This window comes from Cydia splendana, chromosome 5, assembly GCF_910591565.1.
Source record: "Cydia splendana chromosome 5, ilCydSple1.2, whole genome shotgun sequence".
NCBI classification, from domain to species: Eukaryota; Metazoa; Arthropoda; class Insecta; order Lepidoptera; family Tortricidae; genus Cydia; species Cydia splendana.
The window spans coordinates 5812515-5819292 of NC_085964.1; positions in this window are offsets into that span (position 1 = coordinate 5812515).

Consider the following 6778-nt stretch of genomic DNA (forward strand, 5'->3'; position numbering starts at 1 on the left):
ACCTAACTATAAATCCTGGTAAATCAGGTTATATTGACTGAATAAAACGTGGGTATAGAATCATTATGATGTACTGAAATATTTTCCAAATTTAAAAAATACTCAAACAAGATATCTGGTCAAACGTAAGAAGTCGAGTAATCGCATTCAGAATATTCGTGTTCTAAGTTCTAAATCATATTTGTAAATTACGTGAATAAAGAGAGGTCGGGTGACTAAACATTGCATGTCGCCCACCGTCGATGATAACGCACTATCGCTGCGCCCAATCGATACCAAACTTAACGTAAACGTGTCCGCGTGGAAACACAAATCCCACGCACGACACGATAACTTTTACTATGCATTTAATTTTCTATCAGTATGCTACTAATGTGTTTAGATACTACGCCCTACCGGCTTATGTCACTACGCCCTAGGAGATCTAAAGTACCGGTTTATTTGACACGCAGATTCGAATTAAGTCATAAATTAACTTGATTAGATTATACTCGTAGACGAAACTAATTAACTTCTAACATTCACCTGAAGGCCACGATTGTAGTTGTTTAGTATAATTTGAAAACTCACTTGTGTCTTGTCTTTTTGATTGATTATTATAACGATGCGTTTTATGTAGGCAATGAGGGCTTTATGTTAAAACTTTAAGAGCTCTTCCGTTCGCGAGAGACGGGCGCCTACGCCGCCCGCGCGTAGCGACTGCTACGCGCTACGGATAGTTGTCCGTATGCGTAGTTACGCAGAGCGACTACTTTATTACTGTATATAAAATACATACGTATCTGTATACATTCCATCAGCTTAGTTATCATTCGATAAGCAAGTGTCATCGTAAGGAGAACAAAAGCATATCTTATTGAAGACTCGAACAAAAAGGCGTTAATCGCTGCCCTGTTGCCTATTAATTGTTAGTAATAAGAAGGCGAACGGTTTGTAAATTGCCAATAACGCCATTCATAACCAATTTACTGGACATTAACTTTATCTATTGTAAAGGATTCCCATTTTAAGTTTTAACAGAAACATTAAAGCAATGATAACGTTCTAAAACTATAAGACTTGTATTATCGAGCGCTGCCCTCTCATAATGGCACACACGAAGCTAGCGACATAGCTATCGGAGATGTGGCTCGGGGCGGGGGAGGCTGGCACTGCGCCAGCCGACAAGGTGAAGTGGCGGCGCCAGTGAAAGTCGGAGGGTCGAGTCGAGCCGAGCACGAGGCACGCGGCTGGTGCGAGGGTGGATATACTGGATATAGATAGCGAACACTTATACAACGCCGTAGCACAATCTTAATTACATGCGACGGATGTTTATTTTAATAAATTTAGATCAATAGAATTGAGGAAATGAACCCTTTCAATGGGAAAACGCAAGAAACCCGATCCTGGCGAAAGCCGAATAACGAAAGTACAGAAGGTACATAAAATACTAAGTACGTTAATTGCGTAAAGTAGTTTCTGGTTGTCGGATATATACTTCATTAGCTATTATAAATAGTAGGTATGCTTAATATCGACATATCAGCAATACTTTAGGGTGATCCAAAATGCTAAAATTTTTCATAATTTTATTTACACGCTTGAAATTTAAGACAACTTCTGAGTTTTTAACTGTCTGAATATGTAAATAACTTGAACATAAAAACCTCATTTAACTTTTTTAGTCGCGTTATTATTAAAAGTGTTAAAAATATAGGTTTGATTGTTTTCTCTTTAAGGGATATTAACATCACTTTTACTGATTATCAATGAAATCAATTCTTAATTATCATAATTTTAAACGACATTTTCACCGCACTCAAATTCTTATCCGTCTGACCGTAGTAAAAATGTATATCTTAATTGTCCGGAAGTAGTGAGCATTACTCATATCACAAGGCCATATCTTCACTTGGGGTTAGTACGCACGAAACGATTAAGTTGGGGGTGCTTTGATACATTAAATGGTGTAGTGGCACAACGTCGTGCATGCGTACGTACCTCTGGCGGCGGCGGTCGCGGGCACTGGCGCACACTCACAGCACGACTGGGTACTGACACTCGCGGAGCGCGCGGTACGGTACGTGCAAACACCAAAAGCAAAATGGACATACCTGAGGGTGGCGGCTGGCACGGGGCGCGCTCGCTACTTGAATGAGCCCGCCGGGGCGGAGCGGCGCGCGCAGGGGGCGCGGCCAGCCCGCGTGGCTCCGGCCCCGCCGCCCCCGGCCGGGCCGCCTGCACCGCTCAGCTGAGCCCTGATTAGCCCCGGCCGGGCTATTCAATTAAGGATTGTTCGGTGCATCTCGCCGGAGCCCTGGCCGCCAAGAGTGCTCTTCATTACGACCTCTCTATCACAGATCCCATTACTCTTGCTGGCTACTTCCGCATCGAACTTCAATCATTGTGAGAATCTGAATTTTCCGCCGCCGCAAACATGAAACTCGTAGCTACTATGAAGAACGTCGCCCGCTACGGCTCTGTTTACTCGGCGCTGCAAGCCAGTAAATTTGTCAAAATGCCAAGAACGAGCATTGCAATAAATCAAACCCACGTCTCCCTCGCTCGCGGTACGGATGCTGGCTCTATGCTGCTCTACTTTTACTAATTCTCTACAAAATAGCGCTCTCGTGCGTGCGATGACGAATCTCTTTGTGCGTTCAAAAATGATGTTACACGCCAGCCTTGGTGGCCATTAAAAAGTACTGAAACTTAATTGTATTTAGAACTTATAGGACACGAAGACTACTCTTACTTTGTAAATAATTGAATGTTGAATAGAAACACTACTTCTTGCAATGTCAATTTGTATTCCTTTGCAAGTAAAGCTTCACATTGCACGGCACTTGTACCGTGACTTGTACGGAGCTCGCAGTCGCTGCCGGTACTGAGGAAAATCTTTAAATTGAATAACAACGTCGGGCGCATTGTGCAGCCGGCTCGAGTGCCCTTCTCGCGCGCACTCGCATAATGAAATACAGCACTAAATGCAGTCGTAGCTCTGCTATAAACTTGGTTCACGAATGGTTAACGAGTTTAACTACAATTAAAAACAAACTACTACTTTTGACAACTAAACCGTCACTTTTTTTCTTGCAGAAATAGGTGAGAAATAGTCATAATTTCCACGGGGAAGGCCACTGTCAATTTGAGTCTGAATACATTGTCAATCCTAAAAAAAGGTCCAATAAACGAAAGAGAGGATACGAAAAAAAGCGCGTTTCTTTCTAATTTAACTCGTCAGTTGTCTTGTCACTCTTACGCATGTGTAAACACCGATTTAGTTAAACAAAATATTTAAATTTTCTATACATCTATGAACGTCCAAGATTGGCAGCCTTATATTTGATAGGTATATTCGCTACCAGCAAGCTTCCAGGCAACGTGCATGCATGCATGCATGCAACGTGCATCTAGTTTAACCTCATTACCATTAGATAAACAATTTCACTTACGACGTTATGGTCGTAAACATCGCAACAAGAGTAGCGGCGCAGGAACGGTCCATAAAGGAACAAACACGCCGTTAGGGCGAACTTGCACGGCCATTGTTATCTACTAATTATAACACTTGTGTATAGTTACACACGTTCAAGCTCTAAACAATGTTGCTTTGTGCGCAATAATGTCTGTAATTAAATTTATAGGCACTTACGTTGCAGGACAGTTAAATAAAACAACGGAGATAGGCATTGGGTTTAATTGCACGACTTGATATGTTTACTCGTACAAAGAATGTTTTCTGTATTAAATAGCAATAGGTTAATGAATAACGTAGGTATTACATAATAAAAGATTAACTTACATTTAACCACAAAATATACAATGATGAAACTGTAGGAAGAACTGTGTTTTTCACCGACAGAATACTACGGTATTTACGGTACCGTAATATGATAATATCCTTGGAGGTATATATTTTTAAGTAGATATAATGGAAAATGATATATTTATATTTCGTCTTATTTTCTACAACAAGTTCTTGTTGTCTTTCATTGAATTAATACTAAACGGCTCTTGATTTTAAATATAATAATAAGTTATGGTTTAGGTACGGATAAAAACCTTTTTTGTTCGGTTTGGTTGGATTAACTTTTTACAAACCATAAAATTGTGGAATTAAAATATAATTGGAATGGTAAAATTAAGCAGCAAGTCGAATTAAGTTAATCGCTCATAAACAGCCATTACCCAAATCCCTAATTACCTCCAAACTGTCACTAATTCAGTTAAGGAAGTCGGCAGGTGATGGCGGAGCAGCCCGCGAGGGCCATAAACGCCCCGTTAGGGCCAACTGGTGTTCTCATCACTTATCGAGGCAGACGACCTTTCATCTCAAGCGAACCAGTGCAAGTACCGGATAATTTCTTTTTCTTAGCAAAAATCTGATATGACTTTACTAACGTTTAGCCAGCCTTTACTAAAGCTTATGCCAATTTTGGTCCGATAATATTGGAGGTAGCTCATAAGCTCACAACACTTTTCGCCTATCTTTAGCAGTATGATATTAACCTTGATACCTATCGATTTAGGATGGGACAAGGTGAGGCACACCTTTTATTTTACCAAGCACCTGTCGCAATAGCCGATACCGTATAAACAAGACTAATACTCGTATAATATGTAGAGAAGGAAAAACTGTTTCTGGTTCTACTAAGTATGCACTGGTTCGCCTGAACAAAATGCTCCCCTGTGGATGGGAATACGGTAGGAATAACAACCCTGGTGCAATAACAGCGGCTACTAATATATTCACCCGCTCCTTCCATTTATCTTCGCTTAGCCCTCGCAGTCCGCGGTAATAAGGATATGGCCGCGAGATACCGCTCCCAAATTAGAAATTTCGCATTCGATCCGATTGGATTTAACTTGTCAGAGGCTTTAGAGTTACTAATTTGAATCTAATAGGAAGTTTAAAATAGTTGTAGCTGTCTGAGCTCTGTTATCGCCGTCTACTCGTAAGTCCAATTTAATTGAAACTAAGTAGGTACCTATGTAACCTATGTATATCAGAAATCAGAACTTCAACAGCATGCTAATGGGTGCAGTAATTTTTGTCAGTTAGTATTGATTTTCTGAAATGTTGTTTCTTATTCTTAGTAATAATAAAAACAATTCCAATAGTTATAAATCAGGTTAAGTAATAGTAACCTACTATAAGCTATTTAGTTTATCTCTGCTTATTTAACTTTTTTTGTTCCCTTCTTAAAGAAACAATATTCTAATCCCTGCTTCTAAACTTCTATGCAGAGGTGCTTACTGCACTTCTTTGCTTAACTTTCTTGAAGTCATAACACTCGCGACCCCTGTGCCTTGAGATGTCTTTTACGACTAGCCGTCGTAGGTTTAGTAGTCTGTGGAGACCTTAGTACAACGTGTATCTAGCTCAGCAAATACTCGGGTACCTACCTCGATAAGCTTTAGCAGAGTTCGCTAAACCAAAAAGCTGTAAAACTACTACACGATATCAGTAGTATTTATCTATAAAGTTATTTAAAAATTAACTTTATTTGAAATAATTTTATCAAGTTAATTTTTTTTTATTTGCTGTAGGTACGGATTCCTTAAGGGGCCCACTGATTAACAGTCCGCCGGACGGTATCGGCCTGTCAGTTAGAACAAAATTTTGACACTTCCAAACAACTGACAGGCCGATACCGTCCGGCGGACTGTTAATCAGTGGGCCCCTTTACGTATGTCTATGCACGGGATTTGGGTCTAACTCTACACACATAATATTACGCTAGTATGTAAACTTAACAGTATCAAGAGCACACACAATGACAAACCGTATCTTCAAGATAATGATCTTGCTGTTATACGGTTTGGTGGAAGAACGATGACCGAAGGATGGTCCAAAATAGCCATGAGCTGCCATCATTATCTTATTAGGATCTTTCTAGCGGGATCGGCACCTTGCTGAGGTAACAATAAAATTTGACATTCTAATCAGAATCTAATTAGAAGAGATTATCTCCATCCTCCAACGCTTCCACACGAATTAAATTGACATTGTAACGAATGCATCATAAATAATGCTGTAATAAGTGCGGTTCGTTTCCCATGTAAGGATCTGAATAATATTTCACCTGCGACACACCAATCAAATCTCAATCGTATTTCTTTACGCGTAAGATTTTAAAACGCCCGATCCGTTTTTAACCTATTACGGTCCAACGTGAGAGCGAGTTGGAGGGTTGCCAGGATCGGGATACGATCACCTTAACGTTTTACAATAACTGCATTTATTCGAAGTCGAGCGTATAGAATGTTTTAGAATCTAGGGAGAGCATTGGATAAGATTAAAAGCGACGAAACGTGAACGCATTTGAATCGGATTTTCTCATACGAGGCGGGCGGAGCGTCCAGCGTGACTTCCGGCGCATTCACGCCGGCTCCGGACCGGCTAACTGGAGGCAAATTCAGACTTTATAATATGTTATTGATTTGATATTTATCTCATTGCGTAACTTACGCGCCAGTATAAAATAAGTACATATAATATGTGAGAGCACAATGCACTCCGATTATTAACAGAATCTAAATACGCCTCCAGGCAATTTGTATTCGTATGACCATAGACCTGACATAGACCATAGGCCATAGACTATAAAGAATTTCTATTATATGCTTTCTGTTATGCTTGAGAACATTTAATCAAAAAAGATCAGGCTGCTATGTTGTTATCCATATGTCGCAGAAATAAGTGTGGGTAATGGTAACATTCCATTTCTAACCGCAGCTGCATTACTGTCAATTTTACTATGGGAATTGACAATGCCAGCGACGCTTTCAG